The sequence below is a fragment of the Schistocerca serialis genome, chromosome 7 (assembly GCF_023864345.2).
Source record: "Schistocerca serialis cubense isolate TAMUIC-IGC-003099 chromosome 7, iqSchSeri2.2, whole genome shotgun sequence".
Classification (NCBI taxonomy): Eukaryota; Metazoa; Arthropoda; class Insecta; order Orthoptera; family Acrididae; genus Schistocerca; species Schistocerca serialis.
In genome coordinates, this window is record NC_064644.1 from 506,391,224 (window position 1) to 506,410,428 (window position 19,205).

General features: G+C 42.5%; 1 protein-coding gene and 1 pseudogene across 1 annotated transcript in view; both read right to left on the reverse strand.

The window, feature by feature from the left end:
* The window catches only part of LOC126412256 (tumor necrosis factor alpha-induced protein 8-like protein), a 951,546-nt gene that overhangs the window by 362,664 nt on the left and 569,677 nt on the right, over window positions 1-19,205 (reverse strand). The gene's annotated exons all lie outside the window — the stretch shown is intronic.
* Window positions 6,869-6,986, reverse strand: LOC126413377 (5S ribosomal RNA; annotated as a pseudogene).

Here is a 19,205-nt window from a genome sequence, read left to right on the forward strand (position 1 = left end):
GACGGTTTGGATGTACCGTGCACTATTCAGTGTCCCCTCGACGATCACCAGTGGTGTACGGCCAGTGTAGGAGATCGCTCCCCACACCATGATGCCGGGTGTTGGCCCTGTGTGCCTCGGTCGTATGCAGTCCTGATTGTGGCGCTCACCTGCACGGCGCCAAACACGCATACGACCATCATTGGCACCAAGGCAGAAGCGACTCTCATCGCTGAAGACGACACGTCTCCATTCGTCCCTCCATTCACGCCTGTCGCGACACCACTGGAGGCGGGCTGCACGATGTTGGGGCGTGAGCGGAAGACGGCCTAACGGTGTGCGGGACCGTAGCCCAGCTTCATGGAGACGGTTGCGAATGGTCCTCGCCGATACCCCAGGAGCAACAGTGTCCCTAATTTGCTGGGAAGTGGCGGTGCGGTCCCCTACGGCACTGCGTAGGATCCTACGGTCTTGGCGTGCATCCGTGCTTCGCTGCGGTCCGGTCCCAGGTCGACGGGCACGTGCACCTTCCGCCGACCACTGGCGACAACATCGATGTACTGTGGAGACCTCACGCCCCACGTGTTGAGCAATTCGTCGGTACGTCCACCCGGCCTCCCGCATGCCCACTATACGCCCTCGCTCAAAGTCCGTCAACTGCACATACGGTTCACGTCCACGCTGTCGCGGCATGCTACCAGTGTTAAAGACTGCGATGGAGCTCCGTATGCCACGGCAAACTGGCTGACACTGACGGCGGCGGTGCACAAATGCTGCGCAGCTAGCGCCATTCGACGGCCAACACCGCGGTTCCTGGTGTGTCCGCTGTGCCGTGCGTGTGATCATTGCTTGTACAGCCCTCTCGCAGTGTCCGGAGCAAGTATGGTGGGTCTGACACACCGGTGTTAATGTGTTCTTTTTTCCATTTCCAGGAGTGTATATATAATCACTTTTGAACACTATTAAGGTAAATACAATATCACGAGGCTACTAATGTGTGACACAATTTACATTGTTGCTTTTGTGCTGTATCTGCTTTATATCAGCACAGTTTTTCTGAATTCTTCTGGAAAGTAAAACATGTTTTAGTAGTAACTTTGTGGTATAGCTACAATGAGACAGCCTTTTCCCTAGCACAACAATACGTTACATTATAGTACTTTCTTGATCACGGTAAGGTACGTAATAACTACGATATCTATACGCAAAGCATTTCACTTTTGTTTATGATGAGGTAAGTACATTGACTTCAGCAGAACTTTGCTTACAGAGGACGATACCTACGACACTTCCACAGAATTATCTTACAGCAAGACGCACATTTTGCGCCAGTGGACATGCATTTGAGTGATTAATTTTGTACTTAAACCATTTATTTTTCAAGATTTTTGAATTACAAAGAAAGTTTTCAGTGATACATTTCTTTCCATTGCTGTAATTTGTAACACCTGAGGGTATAATTACATAAATCCTCAGGGGGGTACACGCCTACTTTGTGTACCATGTGTTTGGCAAGCACAAGGAGCCATAGCTAATATGGTATTCGCTTATACAACTTTACACATCGGTACCATATTTCTCTAACACAGAATTACACAGCTATCTGATTATTTAACAGAGAAACAAACATTTTTGTTTACTACGTCAGTGACACATGTTTACACAATTACACAGTTGGATAATTTCACACTTATGAAATTGCATTTTGTCTGCACTGTGTGAACTGTTCATATTTTTTCGGAACCATTGTGGTACTATGAGAGCTTTGAATGATGTGTTTGGTATGGGATCATGATTTTAAAGTACGTTTGAGGTAGATGACACTATTGAAATGAGCAGAGAATTTTTTTTAGGTTTTGAAATTATTGCAGAAAGCTATGATGTTTTTGAGATTTGGCTGAGTTTTTATGATATTATTATGATGACAATGTGTATTATGCTGTTGAGGTATGTTTATGATCAATAAGCTGATGCTATATGAGGAATTTGATTATGCTACATATTTATAATGATGAAATATTGAAGAATGTCGACGAATATGTATATGTGTAATAAGGTAAGGAATAATGAGTAGTGGTTAGGGACTCTGGTTTGTGAAAAAGGATGTTGGAAACCAAGAATCGTACTTTAAGAGTTATGAAATGTGTGTAAATGCGTGAATGTATTACAATGCCGATGAAAATTTTTTGGATGTTGTTATATTTATAGGATTTTGTTTCTACACATTTGTAACGCAAATTCTCGACCTGTGAAATTTTTTTTTATATGAGACTGTCACTGCTGTCGTAAATATTTCGGTACGAAAGTTAAGTGACCTTCACGTAATGCGTCGTGGATGCCCAGCTGTGCCACCTGTCTGGAGAAAAAGCCATTAGGTGGAGAAAAAAAGAGAGACCATTAACCTCGCTATTGACATTCCTTTGTAGAAAGCATAGCAAATACGACACGCTCATTACTTGGAAACATATGATTATATTGTGGAGCGCGTACTTTGTGCTACTTACTGAAATGCTTATAAACTGATGGGAAATATTCTTACATATGCACACCTGTTTATGACAAGTGTCTTTCTACGAGAGTTGAGAGAATTTCTACTAACTTATGAAATGCCACATGACTATTGAATGATATTTTTATGCTTTGCTTTTCATAGTTGCTTATTTCATTTCATATCTGGTTTCCAGCTGTGTTGCAGCATTGGTTTTATAAAATAAAATTAAATGCATTTGCTAATGTGAACACTTTCTTTCAACAGATCTATTAAATAATAATTTTATGATCCACATTCTTCGAAAAAGGAGCACTTGAAAAGGAAAGAACAATAAGAAGGGACTAATAACAGTAACTGCATACATAATTTTCTTTTCAAGTACTTGGTAATTTTTTGTAGAATAAGTTTTTGTGGTGCACCACTTTAATTACATAGACATTAAGATGTGAATAGACATTTCCCTTATATGCACTGTTGTCTTTAGTGTACTATTTTTTCTGCTTGAGCTTTGTCATATTAAATATAAGTTATTGAATTTGCTGCTGCTGTTTGCCAGGCATAGTGCTACTGAATTTCACTTTGTATTACTCTGTTAAGCCAGTTTTATTACTGATTTATTTTTCTTGTTTGCTGCACATTGCCTTATATTAATTGTAATGTTGCATTTGCTTTGCTAATTTATATTATTTGCTGCTTGCTTTGCCAATTTGCATTTTTTTGTCATTGCTGTTTGTGTTAATTTATGTGCTGCTGCATTGCCTCGTCCCTTAATATATATATCTGAGCTCAGTAGATTTAAGTTAGCTTAAGAGGGGGTAGACTATATAAGAGAATGAGTTGTGATGAATTGGAAGAAATGCATTGAGAAGTTTTACGAAAAAAGTACAGAAAGCAGGTATAGATAGCAGTTTTTGAAATAATGAGGAACGAAGGGAGATCTCCAAGAAATAAAGAAAGTTTTGTTTGCAAGATACTGCAGTAAAACAAAACCCTGTCATTTCCTTTTCTGTTATTCCGCTATGTGTTTGTGTACTCTTGTATATTTGTGTTTTTCCCGTCTTTGTGTGTTTAGCTGATAAGAGTTATGTTGTAGAATTTTTCTAATAATATGTTATTTACTTGGTAAAGATGTTTAGACATTATTTATTCTGTTTTGTTTTAATGCTCATGTGTGAAGTGATGTTTCGAAAGTTATTCTGATCTTTTATGTGTGTACTTATGTCATAATTCCTGTAACACTGATGTATATGTTATTTCAATCCTTTTGTAAAGCATGTACAACTACAAATGGTATCTGTATTATTATGTTTTTAATGATGTTTTCTGTATCTTTCTAATTGTATTCTCATGTTATAAAGTTGTAATGGACACCAGTTCAGCAAATTAAGTAGCTTGTAAGCATTCATTTCAGTGCACACGTTTCTGTTGGTCATAGTATATGCACAATATGTGAAAAAAAGAGGACTGTTAGTGTTTGCACGTGTGTTAATAATTCAGCAAGGGACTGGTTAACAGCATAGCTGGTTCTAAGGAAAATTCCAAAAACTTTGTGAGTGCACAAGTGGCAGTTTATGGACTTGCTATATTGTTTGCAAGACTTCTAAGGACAATTCCAAAAACTCTGTGCGTGCACAAGTGGTGGTTTATGGACTTGCTATATTCTCTGCAAGACTCTTCGATGGTGATTATGCACCTGCACAGTCGCAACAGATGGCTGCTGGCCGTCTCTACAAGGACGACAGTGGGTCTGCATCTTTGATGGCCCACGAATACCATTATTTCTACAAGGACTGCACTGGGTCTGCACCTCTGGTGGCCCACCAATACCGTAATCTCTACCAGGACTACAGTGGGTCTGCTCTGTGATGACCTACTTACCAATATTCTTCAAAACTTCGACTGACTCTGCTGTGGGTTTGCTCTGTTGTGGCCCATTACCTGTCTGCATGTCAAGAGTCAGCATTGTCTTTCCGTTGGAAGGACAACACTACTTCTTCAAGACTGTATGGAAATCCACTACTTCTGTGTGCATTTTCCTTTACCGCTGAGACTTTGAGAAAAAAAACTGCAATTTTACTGTGATGAATGATCAGGACTGTCTTTATGGACTGTGAGAAAATTTTAGCTTTTGACCAACATTGTATCAATAAGTGTGTGCATTTGATTTCTTTGTTATTGTAACTGTGCCCAAAACAGTTTGTAAAATTTTTTGTGGGGAGCATGGGGGCTTCGTAAGTAGGCTGTTTAGGTTTTCTTATTGGTAACGCCACGTAGCGCTCTGTATGAAAATCACTGGCTGTGCTGTGTGCAGTCTGTGGCTAGTTTGCATTGTTGTCTGCCATTGTAGTGTTGGGCAGCTGGATGTTAACAGCGCGTAGCGTTGCGCAGTGGGAGGTGAGCCGCCAGCAGTGGTGGATGTGGGGAAGTGAGATGGCGGAATTTTGAGAACGGACGATCTGGGCGTGTGTCCATCAGAAAGAGTAAATTTGTAAGATTGGATATCACAGACTGAAATCACTTTTGAACACTATTAAGATAAATACATTTTTTGTTCTCTATCAAAATCTTTCATGTGCTAACTATGCCTATCAGTAGTTAGTGCCTTCAGTAGTTTGAATCTTCTATTTAGCTGGCAGTAGTGGCGCTCGCTGTATTGCAGTAGTTCGAGTAACGAAGATTTTTGTAAGTGATTTGTGAAACGTATAGGTTAATGTTAGTCAGGGCCATTCTTTTGTAGGGATTTTTGAAAGTCAGATTGCGTTGCGCTAAAAAATATTGTGTCTCAGTTTAAGCACAGTCATGTATAATTTTTCTAAGGGGACGTTTCAATATATAACCTTTCAATAATTAACTGACTGTGAATGTAAACTGGTAAATTTTGGACGTCAGCAGTGCTGCGTCAAGACCCTGAAAATTCATTCTGAATAAACTGAAAATTCTTACCACAATGAAGTCCCCGGATGACGCGTATATATCTGCTCCTATAAGTAATTTTTCTGGCACAGCCGAGTGCAATGCTGACCGATAGATTTCTCATGTATAAAAAGAAATAAACTGATTTTTCTTTACAATAATCTGGATGGCCATGGATTGGAGAAATTAGTAAATTCTTTAAATTGAGATGACTGATTGTCAAAAGTTACTTTTTAATAGAAAGATTATTATTAAGAGATTTTTTAAAAAACATTTACATGGGACTTGATATTACAATAGTACATATGCGCGAGGCTGCTTTTACCTTATACTACAACGCTCAGGCACCACCATCGCTCCCCACGACCGGCCCAGCCAACTCCACACACACGACTCCTAGCTACAACTTACTTCCTACTACCACACAGTTACTACTGCAGGCAACACTGCCCTCTGGTCTGAGATTCTCTTATAGTTTACATATCGCAGGCAGCGCGTGAGCAATCCATCGAAATTACATCTGCTCGAATTCACTAGCAATAAATTCCTTAGTCATGGACCTCTTACATTGTGAACGGTGGATGGCAGCGATGGACAGAAGACGACGGTGAAAGAAACTTGCAACAGCCCTCGGTCCGTTGGGCCTGTTCGCGTACAAATAATAGTAAGTTAGGCAATGAGCAAAGAAAGTTAAAGCGTCGGGAAGTGCAGAAACTGCTCTTCATGATCGGCCACCTTCAGAACGTCCTGTCACGGTCACTGCTCCCGATATGGTGAATAGCGCGGATTTCATTATTGCTGCAGATCGATGCATCACAATTCTTCAAATGGTTCTACAGCTATCAGTGAGCATGAAGTGTGTGTGTAGTGAGTGATGCTGTTGGATATTCAAAGATGAGTTCCACGATTGCCACAACAGACCACAAGATTCAAAGAAAAGTCATTTCATTGAAACTATTGGAGTAGTCTGAGACCAACAGGGAGGCCTTTCTGTCACGTTTCATTATAGGCGATGAAATCTGCGTACATAACTTTGAGAAGGAAACAGCGAGGCATTCATTGGTGGGGCACCACTGACAGTCGCCAAAAAAGAATAAGTTTAGAGCAGCTCCCTCTGATGTGAAAGACACGAAGTGTAGCGACAGCCACCGAGCCGAGAGGACGCGCAGCAGAGCACCAGCAGCACTTCTCTGATAAACTGTAAATTAATTTTGTTTTTTATTCATGTGCTTATGCAAAGAAGTGAGCTGTAAGTGTGTATTTTAATGTGTAGACTAAAAGCAGCACTCCGTCTTCAGGCCACAAGTGGCCCACCGGGACCATCCGACCGCCGTGTCATCCTCAGCTGAGGATGCGGATAGGAGGGGCGTGTGGTCAGCACACCGCTCTCCCGGTCGTTATGATGGTTTTCTTTGACCGGAGCCGCCACTATTCGGTCGAGTAGCTCCTCAATTGGCATCACGAGGCTAAGTGCACCCCGAAAAGTGGCAACAGCGCATGGCGGCGCGGATGGTCACCCATCCAAGTGCCGGCCACGCCCGACAGCGCTTAACTTCGGTGATCTCACGGGAACCGGTGTATCCACTGCGGCAAGGCCGTTGCCAATGTGTAGACTAATGGTTAGAAAATTAATCGTAACTTTTGTTTTTGCGTAAGTCTTGTGAATCTCCTTATGTAGGGCGGCTTCCTTGTGTAAATTTTCCTGTCGCCAGAAACTGCGTCACGCCACAAAGTTTTAATTTTGTGCTAGTAGACAGCACACAGTTTAGATCAGTGCATTCTAGTTTGAATATTTATCTCGTGCAGTAACTTTTCGGCAAACAGGATGGGTCACGATCTGTAGTTGTAGAGCGCTTCAGACAGAAGTTGCAGAATATCATAAGTAATTTTCCTGATCATGCCGCTGTAACAGGGGGTGACTTCAACTTGCCCGGTATAGACTAGGAGTATTATGCCCTCAAAACTGGTGCCGGAGACAGGGAATCGTGTGGCATTGTTCTGGATGTCTTGTCCGAAAATTACCTTGAGCAGGTTGTTAGAGAAACAACTCGTGATGATAACGTTTTAGACCTCCTGGCAAACAAACAGGTCTGAAAGTATCGAATCAGTTAACGTAGAGGAAGGTATCAGTGATCATAAGTCTGTGACAACATCTATGACGACGGGTGCTACAAGGAATGTTGAAAAAGGTAGGAAGATATATTTGCTCAGCAAGGGTGACACGATACAAATTTCAGAATATCTCAGCAGTCAGTATCAAATATTCGGTGATGAGGACGAAGACGTGGAGAACAAATGGAAAAAATTCAAAGGCATCATCCAATACGTCCTAGGCAACTATTTCCGAGTGAGGTTTTAAGGGATGGGAAAGATCCACCTTGATTTAATAGCCGTGTTAGAAAAGCGTTACGTAAACAAAGAGCACTTCATCTCAGATTCAAGAGAAGAAAAAACAAAAGCTGAACGAAGCGAAAATGAGCGTAAGGAGAGTAATGAGAGAAGCGTTCAATGATTTTGAAAGTAAGACGTTGTCAACCGACCTGAGTAGAAACCCTAGGAGACTTTCGTCGCATGTAAAATCAGTAAGTGGGTTAAAATCATCTATTCATTCTCTCAGCGACCACGCCGGCACCGAAACGGAAGATAGCAGAGAGAAGGCCGGAATACTGAATTCGGTCTTCTGAAGTTGTTTCATCGCGGAAGATCGTGTACTGTCCCTCCTTTCAATCGTCGTACGAACGTCGAAATGGCAGATATTGAGATGACCGATGGCGGAATTGAAAAGCAGCTACAATCGCTTGGTAGCGGAAAGGCTTCAGGACCAGATGATATACCTGTAAGATTCTATAAAGATTATGCGAAAATACTTGCTCCCCTTCTAGCAGTAATTTATCGTAGATCGCTGCTCAAGCGATCAAGGTACTGGGACAAAGCGCAGGTAATTTCCATTTTTAAGAAAGTCCGTAAGACAGATCCACACAATTATAGACCTATATCGTTGACGTCAATCTGTTGTAGAATTATGGAACCTTTATTTTGCTCAAGAAATATGACGTTTTTGGAAAATGAACATCTCCTGTATAAAAATCGACATGGACTCCGCAAACACAGATCTGTTCCTCCATGAGATCCACAGCACAGTGGACAACGGCGCTCAGGTTGATGCCGTGTTCCTTGATTTCAGTAAGGCGTGTGACACCGTCCCGCATCGCCGTTCAATGAAAAAAATACGAGCTTACGGAGCATCGGAGCTATTGGATTCAAGATTTTCTTGCAGATAGAACTCAACACGTCGCTCTTAATGGAACAAAATCGACAGATGTAAAGGGAATGTCCGGAGTACCACAGGGAAGTGTGATAGGATCGTTGCTCTTTACTGTATAAATAAATGATCGAGTAGAAATCGTCGGATGCTCTTTAAGGCTATTCGTAGATGATGTAGTTGTCGGTACCAAAGTAGCAATGCCACTAGATAGTAAGAATTTGCAGAACGACCTACAGAGAATTGATGAATGGTTCAGGCTCTGGCAGTTGACCCTGCACCTACATAAATGTAACATATTGCGCATAAGTAGGAAAAGAAATCCACTACTTTACAGCTTCACTATTGATGACAAACAGCTAAGGACAGCGTCTAGGCTTAACTAGCCAGAGCGACCTTAAGTGGAATGACCATATAAAACAGATAGTGGGAAAATCAGACCCCAGACTCAGATTCATCGGAAAATTATTAAGGAAGTGTAACTCATCCATGAAAGAAGTGGCTTATAAGGCACTTGTTCACCCAATTTTTGAGTACTGTTCGTCTGTTTGGGATCCCTTTCAGGTAGGACTGACAGAGAGAAGATCCAACGAAGAGCGGCGCGTTTCGTCACGGGATCTTTTAGCTGGCGAAAGAGCGTTCGGAAATGCTAAACAAACTCCACTGACAGACGTTACAAGAGAGGCGTTGTGCATCACGCAGAGATTTTCTATTCTATTGAAATTCTGGGACAGCGTTTTTCAGGAAGAGTCGGACAACATATTACTTCCCCCCCCCCCTCCTCCCCCCCCTCCCATCACATACATGTCGCGTACTGACCACTTGGAGAAAATTCGAGAAATTAAAGCCGATACAGAGGCTTACCGACAATTATTCTTCCCACGCACTATTCTCGAGTGGAACATGGTTGGAGGGATCAGATAGTGGTACCGAAAGTACCCTCCGCCACACACCGTTAGGTGGCTTGCGGAGTATGATGTAGATGTAGATGAAAATGTTTTGGTGTAGTTGTTACGATGCAAATTTTCTCTTAAACTGTCACACAACATACTATATGCTAATCCCCTTGATCAATGTAGTCATTCTCTTAGGCTGCTCCATAATTGCAGATTATATTCTGTACCTCCAGTTACTCTCCTTTTTATTGCCTTCGTTTCGCTTCTCGTTTATTACGGTACAGGACAGGAGAGTTAAAGAGCCTATGAGCTGACTGGGAAAAGACAAGACTTTTCTTTAAGGCAGGGTCGTAAACTTGTTAGTCCAGGGCTGAAATTCAGCCTCAGGGAGCCAACACAGCATTGGTGTCCCCCCATCCCACACACCCTGGGCGGTTAACGGGGACAGGTATCCGCCAGAGAAAGGCTCTGGCAGAAATATAAAAAATCTATCCGGGTGTCACTTCCCAGAGCTTGAGAACCGCCGTCGCCTCAGTGGCCACGCTACGTAATAGCGTGAGAGATATCTTATTTCTCAGCTTCAGAATCGTATTGCGGAGTGGAAGAAGTCTCCTGGTCGCTTCCTCACATCACAATGCTATTGGTTAATAATGACGAAATCCGCAAGAGTAGGAGTTTGTTTAACCTTATTACTTGAATTTTACTCGACGGAACTCGGATGTCCGCGTCTATTCACCAGCAATATTCCTGCTCTGACAGAAAGAACGAAGTTTCACAGCGATGACACTACTAGAAGATGGAGGAGGAAACACTTGCTGCTATGCTACAGGAGAGTTATGACTCGGCCCTGGGAGATGGAAGAGTCAAGACGTCTGTTGAGATGGGTCCTGAAGCACTGAGTACAAAGAGCGAGCTAAATTCAAAGCCCCAACTGGTACCGCAGATGCCTGCAGCATTCGTGCTACGCGAATTTGGAAAGATGTGTCAGCGTTGCTACACCAATGCAATGGGAACGTGAAATTAGTTCACTCCCTTCAGGAGCCAGTTATACAGTTTAACCTTTCCGCAGCCAGCTAGTTGCTTTCATATGCACTTTCGTGTCCTTTCTGTAAACAACTAACCACTCTCGTAATTATTTTCTCATCGTGCCCATCCAGCTTTGCCAAGGTTGGATCTTACAATTACGGTCCTTTGTCCGGATACTGAATGTTCATTCAGTCATATCAGCGGGTAACTCGTACATTGATGATTACGATACTACACCTCAGTGTTATAGTGACCGCTTGTTTCTGTTATAGATAGCTGGTCACTCCCCTCATTAATGTGAGTGGTCTGGTACCCATATGTTCATGCTTGACTGGGAGATCCCTATTTAATTATCATTTCAGTTACGTATTTCCGTTTGCATTCAAACGGACATTATTATTTCCTTTAAATTAATTTGCGTTATCATATGGGATGTCTCCCTTTTCTGGAGGTCACCAGGAATGAGACTCAGTATGATAGGGGCATGCTAAACAACACAACTGACGCCCCACACACTGGTCGTGTCATTCTCAACAATTCAGAAGCACATGTGAAGACTCTGAACAAACTCAAGAATCGTTTCCACTGTATTCGATCTGACAAGAATCCAAAAGGAATTTGCTCCAACACGACAATGCAAACCCACACACAATTCTCAGAACGTGGCAACACATCTCGAAATTAGCGACACGATTGCCTCATCTACTCTACAGCCCAGACCTGGCGCCTTTGGACTTCCATATGTTTGGACCACTTAAGGGTCACTCCATGGGGCTCAACTGAGGATAACGAGAGCGAAAACGTGGCTACGAGGACTTCTGCCAACAGAAAAAATACATGCTCTTGCACAACGCTGGCGTAAGGCCATAGAGCTTGATGGATACTACGTAAAATAAATAACGGTTGGTATCCTAGTCAAATTCTAAGTCAAGAAAAAATGTGCTCTGAGAAAAAAATGTGGCAAATTATTTATTGAACGATCTTAGGACTCACGCGTGAGGGATCCAGCAAGCAGTTCTACTCCACATCGTGTCGTGCCGAGCTGCCTGAATAGGCAACAACGAGGGTCAACTGGTGTCCGTCGTATCTCAGCGTTCTGTGTGCTCGTAGGTTACGTCGCGCTATCATCTGTGTGGCCTTCATTCTTTAACTGCCTGACTCACCCTTTTTAAATACCGAAAATGCTGTCTCAATTGAGATCTGATTCTTATGCTGAGAGTGTAAAATACAATGGTGTGCAAAAAGCAACTTTCGTATGGCGTGTCGCTGTCAAGTAACATAGCTCGATGAAACATTGGCAGCAGTTTAGCACAGAAGATAACGGTGAGAAATATGCAGTGAGATGAACAGAAATGACACTTTTATTAGTCAAAGACAATAATTACATTGAAGTCAGACTCTTGTTAGGATCCTGACGAACAGAGGACTTGATGGAACTACACAAGAACTCATAAAAGAAATTCTGACAGACACAAAAGCAAGGGTGAGATTCAGAGGAGCACTGTCAGAAGAATTTGAGATCAAGACTGGTGTTAAACGGGGAGATGGATTGTCACCATTGTTGTTTAATATAGCACTGGACGTAGTGATCAGACAGTGGAGAGCAATAAACGAGGAAATGGGAATACTAAAGACCCATGTGGGGGACAAAAAGGACAACAGGGCTCAAGTGGACTGCCTAGCCTTTGCAGATGACATAGCAATAGTAAGTGAGACAGAAGAAGACGCAAAGACACAACTCGACAAATGGAAGGGCATGGTTCTTAAAAGGGCGTGTGATCACCATGGACGGCAACGCATGCTCTGCAACGTGCTCCCTTGTTGGGCACAAGGTGGGACTGAGGACCGCCTATAACAAGACAAAGACATTAAATATCACTGCAGACTGGGAAACACCGGAAGACACTGTGCAAATGATGGACAGATTTAAATACCTGGGAGAATTTATAACAAGAAGGAACAGGAGCAAGGAGGGAATAACAGAGAGGATAAAGAAGATGAGGACAGCCTTCTGCATGACGAGAGAGATATACAATAAAAATAATATATCCACAGAGGCAAAGATAAGCCACTGCAAGGCAACGGTGAGGAATGTAGTATTATATGCTGCTGAGACGTTGACACTAGTAAGAAATGGGGCAGAATAACTAGAGAAAGAAGAGAGAAAAATACTAGGTCCCAAAAGAGGTGGAGAGAGGTGGATGCGAAGACCTAGGGATCATGAGAACAATATCCGGGGAAATCAGATTCAAAAGGGCCAGGTTTGCTGGACATGTAGTTAGGATGAGTATGGGCAGAATGACGAAGAGAGTGTGGGAAACAACAAGGAGGACAATGGGAAAGCAGGAACCAAGTGGGTTGTTGAACTTCGGAAGGACTGGTTGGAATTGGGGATCAAGGTCGAAGGAAAGGAAAATTGGAGGAACAAATACACACCGACCAATATGCCGGAGATCAATGACAGAGAAGAGTACAGGAAAAGACAAGAGTGTCACCGAAAGGAGAAACGGAAATTGAAGATCTCGGAAGAAGTGCGGGAGAGAAGAAGAGAAAGAATGAAGAGGTTCTGGGAGAAGAAGAGGTAAATGCAGTCCACGAAGGGTCTACCCGTGGTGCTACAGAGGCCGTAAAGCAAGGAGAAGAAGAAGTCACCGCGTCCCCTGGACGTTACAAATGGAAGGGCATGATTCTTAAAAGGGCGTGTGATCACCATGGACGACAGCGCATGCTCGGCAACGTGCTCCCTTGTTGGCCACAAGGTTGGTGAGGAGTTGCTTTGACAGGGCGTTCCATTCCTACAACACCGCTCCTCCACCTGCCGTGTTAATGCGGTCGCTCATTCTCACTCATAAAAATGAAGTCACGGCCCCATGCAGCACTGAAAAGATGCTCGTGGGGAATGAGTGCAGTGTCATAATAATAATGTTGATAGGTGAGTGTTCCACGTTCAAAGATTTGGAGATCAGTACTCCCATGCAGCATCTATCCCACTCCGCACCACAGCACCCGGACTACCAAAACGATCATTTTCGGTGCATTACTTGTTCCCTTCTCCCGCCATGTGAGGGTACGTCCAGAATCACTACTCACAATGAATGTGCTCTCTTCCGAGAAGAGCACGGGACCCCTCTCCTCGCTGCCGCAATCCATATGCTCTTGGCGCCTTCGTAAACGGTGCCGTCGACGATTTGACAGAAAATCCTAGGAAGTTCTGGTCTTACTTTAAATCAGTAAGTGGATCGAAACAGCATATCCAGACACTCTGGGATGATGATGGCATTGAAACAGAGGATGACACGCGTAAAGCTGAAATACTAAACACCTTTTTCCAAAGCTATTTCACAGAGGAAGACCGCACTGCAGTTCCTTCTCTAAATCATCGCACGAACGAAAAAATGGCTGACATCGAAGTACGTGTCCAAGGAATAGAAAAGCAACTGAAATCACTCTACAGAGGAAAGTCCACTGGACCTGACGGGATACCAATTCGATTCTACAGAGAGTACGCGAAAGAACTTGCCCCCCTTCTAACAGCTGTGTACCGCAAGTCTCTAGAGGAACGGAAGGTCCCAAATTATTGAAAAAGAGCACAGGTAGTTCCAGTTTTCAAAAAGGGTCGTCGAGCAGATGCGCAAAACTATAGGCATATATCTCTGACATTGATGTGTTGTAGAATTTCAGAACGGGTTTTTTGCTCGCGTAACATGTCATTTCTGGAGACCCAGAATCTAATCTGTAGGAATCAACAGCCGCGCAGGAGTAGCCGAGCGGTCTAGGCGCGGCAGTCGTGGACTGTGCGGCTGATCCCGGCGGAGGTTCGAGTCCTCCCTCGGGCATGGGTGTGTGTGTTCGTCCTTAGGATAATTTAGGTTAAGTAGTGTGTAAGCTTAGGGACTGATGACCTTAGCAGTTAAGTCCCATAAGATTTCACACACATTTGAACATTTTAGGAATCAACATGGATTCCGGAAACAGCGATCGTGTGAGACCCAGCTCGCTTTATTTGTTCATGAGACCCAGGAAATATTAGATACAGGCTCCCAGGTAGATGCCATTTTCCTTGACTTCCGGAAGGCGTTCGATACAGTTCCGCAATGTCGCCTGATAAACAAAGTAAGAGCCTAAGGAATATCAGACCAGCTGTGTGGATGGATTGAAGAGTTTTTAGCAAACAGAACACAGCATGTTGTCCTCAATGGAGAGACGTCTACAGACGTTAAAGTATGGCGTGCCACAAGGGAGTGTTATGGGACCATTGGTTTTGACAATATATATAAATGACCTAAGAGACAGTGTCTGAAGTTCCATGGGGCTTTTCGCGGATGATGCTGTTGTATACAGAGAAGTTGCAGCATTAGAAAATTGCAGCGAAATGCAGGAAGATCTGCTGCGGATAGGCACTTGGTGCAGGAAGTGGCAACTGGCCCTTAACATAGACAAATGTAATGTATTGCCAATACACAGAAAGAAGGATCCTTTATTGTATGATTATATGATAGCGGAACAAACACTGGTCTTACGTTAAATCAGTAAGTGGATCGAAAGAGCATATCTAGACACTCTGGGAGTATGCGTACGGAACGATTTGAAGTGGAATGATGATATAAAATTAATTGTTGGTAAGGCGGGTGCCAGGTTGAGATTCATTGGGAGAGTCCTTAGAAAATGTAGTCCATCAACAAAGGAGGTGGCTTACAAAACACTCGTTCGACCTATACTTGAGTATTGCTCATCGGTGTGGGATCCGTACCAGGTCGGGTTGACAGAGGAGATGGAGAAGATCCAAAGAAGAGCGGCGCGTTTCGTCACAGGGTTATTTAGTAAGCGTGATAGCGTTACGGAGATGTTTAGCAAACTCAAGTGGCAGACTCTGCAAGAGAGGCACTCTGCATCGCGGTGTAGCTTGCTGTCCAAGTTTCGAGAGGGTGCGTTTCTGGATGAGGTATCGAATATATTGCTTCCCCCTACTTATACCTCCCGAGGAGATCACGAATGTAAAATTAGAGAGATTCGAGTGCGCACGGAGGCTTTCCGGCAGTCGTTCTTCCCGCGAACCATACGCGACTGGAACAGGAAAGGGAGGTAATGACAGTGGCACGTAAAGTGCCCTCCGCCACACACCGTTGGGTGGCTTGCGGAGTATAAATGTAGATGTAGATCTGGTGCCGCAGTTGAGCTTGGTCGATCACCTCCTATGTTTCGGAAACGAGTCTCTGTGATTCGGAACGCTCCCCACGCACGCAAAACAATGCTGCGAGCACTACGAAACTCTTGCGTTACACACCTCACACTTCGCTCTTCTTTTAGTTTCCAGATGACTCCTACCCGTGTGAAATCGTCCAGATGTTGTCTTTGGACCATGTTGTAGAAAACAGCACCACAGTGCACCGTATCTGCTCGCTGACCGATACACACTGTATCATTTCCCTTTGGTGTAACTGTTTCGTGTTGTGCGGCCATCCCATTGGCGCTGCAGCCAAGCTGACCCCTACGCCATGCGATGTCCGACTTTCTATGCACGACTGGGCGACATATCGCGACATGCTCCCACAATTTTATTCAGTTACAGCGATTATTTAATATGTTGTGTTGTTTTATCCATCTCGTCCTTAAATTTTGAAGAGCAATGTACAAGACCACTGGGTAGCTAGTGTCAAATCAAGGGACTTCAAGGAAAAAATATCACTGACGAATCCACTTCGACCAATTCACGTTAGTGGTGTTGCTCTTTACACTGAGGTACCCGCTTCGATTGGTGGTGGGAATCGTTTTCGTCACAAATATTTGGATGTCATGGGATGGAGACTTGATGGCCTGACCTTTCCTAACTACGTGCGAAAATGTTCCTGTATGAATCTTAAATCTCGCTACAGTCCGATCCGATATTCACAATAAATGATTTACGGAAACCTTGGTGAAAACCTAAATCACAATGACGAGATGGTGACTTAAATACCTGTAGATAGCCAGCTAAAGTTGTTAGAATGACAATAGGATCAGAAAATGAGAAAAAAGAGATTCAAGAATTTAAACCCGTTTGACTTTGAGCATTCTGCACTGAGAATGTGTACGTTCTGATTAAAAATAGGAAAAGTAGTCGTAGAAACACAACCGGCTCACAAGAAAAAGTAATTTTTTTATATAGCGAAGGAATGTTGCTAAATAATGTCCTCAAAATTGCTGATATTGTAGGCGAATTCAGTGACAGAGAATAATATATTTTCTCGAAAAATTGGACACGAAAAATACCCGCGTTCTTGTTGCGAATGTTGGCTTTCTGACAAAATGTAAATGTTGCAGAATCCTTCAGTGCCGAAACTGACTATATTTAAAAGTAGGCCATTTTGCTAGTATTCGGAACTAAGGACGGAATTTGGATCCATCATTATATCATCCAAAGAACATTCAAGACCACGAGAAAAAAATCCTGACATTTTATGCAAGCGCATGGGGAATGTTTTGTTTAGTGTGAAGGTGTTGGTCACTGCTTTTTGGGGTTCCCAGGGAGTTATCCTGTGAGATGTATTCGCACAAAGGCGGACATATAACTAAGGGCAAACGTACTTTATTACTGGATCGTTTCTTCAAGCAACTGTTCATCGAAATCACGGCGAAAGGATTGGCACAGGAAGTCTCTTTCACGTGAACAATGCGCTAATCAGCACAACAGTAGTCAAAATGGCGAGAATGCATCATCATTTAGAGTTAAGTTTGGTGCCATATTGTTGTAGTCATTCACGCAAGTTGAATAACGTTACAGTTTGTTTTATGGGAATACTTCTCATTGTTCCATGAACCACTCGTTAGCATACCTGCCAACCTTCAAAAACCAAAAATCAGGAGATTCAGTTTTAAAAATCAGGAGAAATCAGGAGATATGAAAGATCAAAAAGCTGTGGCTCATTTTTGTATACACCTAAGACAACTGAAAAGTTTTCCTTTAAGGCGCCACAAAGCTATATAATGGCTAAAAAAACATAGAAACATTGGAAATACCCAAAATGTTGATTCCGTAACCCTTATTTGTAGTTTTGCCCAGCTAATTGCTGTTAGGTTGGGATGTTTTTTGGCATTAGAAAAAAAAGTATGATTGCCGTAAAACAGCATCCACCATACTGATTTGTGACACATGAAAACTGTAAAAATAGGCTTGCCAACTGGTTCTCCGGTGTATGCTGAAATCTTAACACAACCACTTTTTTATTTTTCAAGGGCAGCATCTACTTTCTCCTCGTAAGATTTCACATGTTATATCTCTGCATGTTCAAAGTTAGCTAGTATTACACATTTTCAGGGAAACTATGTCATTACAGAAATTCGTAAAATTCTCATATTTAACTCTAGCTATGTAGCCTATTAGTATTCGGTATTAGCGAGAAACATTGGAACAATCATGAGAACATGTACAATACCTTTCTTCTCACAGGTGAAGTAGAAGCTGCTTCTGCAGTAGGAAACATTGTAGAATCTGAATAATGATGATGTACTAACAAACTAAAACAGTTACCAAATAAAATAGTAGTTCACTCTTAAAATGTTTCGAGATAATACACATTAGTGTTCTCACTTATTTAACAATGTTGTTATCCGTTCACATAGAGGTCTATCATTTCCTCCTTAATTAAATTTCCAATACATGATGAGGATGGAGAAAATATGGTAACACACTGGTATAATTATCTTTTCACGAAACACTTCACATTTCTATTGATTTAAGGAATTGAATGTTGAAGACTTAGCCTTTCTGAGAAATTCTTTGTTGAAGGTTTGCTGAAAGCAGTCAACCTGTAGTCTTGATTTTACTGTCAACAATCACCGGTAGATGATCTAAACTGTGCCCTTGTTTTAGTTACTTGACTACATATCCTCTCACATTCTGCATTACTATGAGGGACCGTTAGAATACCTAACACGAATTAATTTGTCAAATTTTAGGCTCCCATCACCATTTCTTAGTTTTCCTATGAGAGACCACTGCACATCAATTCTTTCTTCCCTTAAGATTTCATCCGGTATATCATATATCTGAAATGCACATAACTGGGATTGTAATTCATCCATGGCATCATGCTGTTTACCTTCATCTGCATTGAATAATACTGGAAACTTTTCCACAAAATACTTTAGGGTAGAAAAGGATGCACTGGAAACAGATCTGATTTGCACAACTGTTGCATTCCTCAGCATTTCACTCTTCAATGGGAATTTGTGAACCATGTAGTCACAGGCGGCAATTAAGTATTTCCGAACAGATGAGAAGAATTCCACTTTCTCATCATGCTTGAGGCAATCCACAAGTTGAGAAGTACAACTGTCAATGACCAAATCACAATCATCCTTCTGGTTTCTTCTGCTGTGGTAATCAACCACAAAAGGAGAACAGGATTTCATCACTGTAGGTTTTCAAAACAAATATCGTAAGTTTGACGATAACTAGTAAAAATCGGTAGAAATACTGGAATAATCTGGAGGCGGGAGAAAAAGTGGAAAATAGGGAGTCTCCCGCCTAAATCGGGAGAGTTGGCAGGTATGCCTTAGGGTTTCTTCTCGTTCCAGTCCTGTATAGAGCGCGGAAACGATGAGTGACTGAATGACTCTGAGCCTGCTGCAAATAATAGTATCCCTCCTTCGCGAACTT